This window comes from Nematolebias whitei, chromosome 6 (assembly GCF_014905685.2).
Source record: "Nematolebias whitei isolate Nwh7 chromosome 6, NemWhi1, whole genome shotgun sequence".
In the NCBI taxonomy this organism is placed as follows: Eukaryota; Metazoa; Chordata; class Actinopteri; order Cyprinodontiformes; family Rivulidae; genus Nematolebias; species Nematolebias whitei.
In genome coordinates this window covers 12,380,202-12,381,292 of record NC_056503.1, presented here as the reverse complement: position 1 = coordinate 12,381,292, position 1,091 = coordinate 12,380,202, and the positions used below count along the sequence as shown (strand labels likewise).

The 1,091-nt window shown below is 39.1% G+C and overlaps 1 protein-coding gene across 1 annotated transcript in view; it reads right to left on the bottom strand.

Annotated features, from left to right (window-relative positions):
• LOC119411536 (protein FAM124B) overlaps window positions 1–1,091 on the bottom strand; it is a 44,882-nt gene that overhangs the window by 7,498 nt on the left and 36,293 nt on the right. The window lies entirely within an intron of this gene.

The following is a 1,091-nucleotide window of genomic DNA, read 5'->3' as shown; positions in this document are numbered from 1 at the left end:
CTGCAGCTCAGTCAAGTGTCACCCTGACAGCCAAACCCATCTGTTCTCTGACTGGATTGTTAAATTTGTGATTGACATGACATTAACCAATCATAATCACCATAATCATAATCAGCTGAGAGGAAGAAACATCCTGTCGTAATTCTTACCTGCAGGTTCAAACTCACCGTGATGGACTTGCAACCTGTCCAAGGTGTCCCCCGCCTCTTGCACAGTGACAGCTGGATATGGGCACCAGTGACACCCGTGATCCAAAAAGGAAGAAGCAGGTAAAAGATAATGGATGGATGGATGAATGAATGAATGGCTGAATCGATGGATGGATGGATGGAAGTTCAAGCTCACATGCAACTTTTACATGTAGTTTTTTTTTTGCTTTATATCTGTAAACAGACCTTAATAATAAAAAATTGTTGTAACTTGTCTAAGTATTTCTTACAAATACAAACCTTTTTTTTTTTTTTTACACACAAATTCTTATAAATGGATGCACAAAGATATCATTTTCACACATTTTGGTTTACAAGGTGCAAAATGTATCCACAACTACACATTCTGATTAACAAGCACAAAATATGACTGGAACTTGTACCCGTACAAAGTTAGCCTCCACAGCATAAGGCTCAGCGAAATAAATATCCTACAATTTCAAAGTGGCTCTGAGACCATTTTCAAAAGGTACTTACAGATGTTTTCAACAGCTCCTATTTTATACACTGAAAACAAATGTAAAAGCAGTTCTACTATTCTAAATCTTATCAATGTGCTTCATCAAGATAAAAAAAAAACATTTATTGTGATGCAAATCATTGTAATGGTTGGCTACCTGTCCACCACCTCTCCTTTTCTCTCCCGTGCTATCATGTCCAGCAGAGTCTGTCGGAGGTGGTCTCTGATGCAGCCATAGCGAACCACCTGATCCCTAAAGATGATGAGCCCCAGGTTGTAGACGTTCTCTACGTTATTCTGCTGCACATACACCCGATCCTTTGGCACAAAAACACAGATGGAGAGTTAAAGCCACAGTTCAGATTATCTGAAATGGGGTTCTGTGGAAAGGTTCTGAACAATTAATCTGAATGACCTCAGTT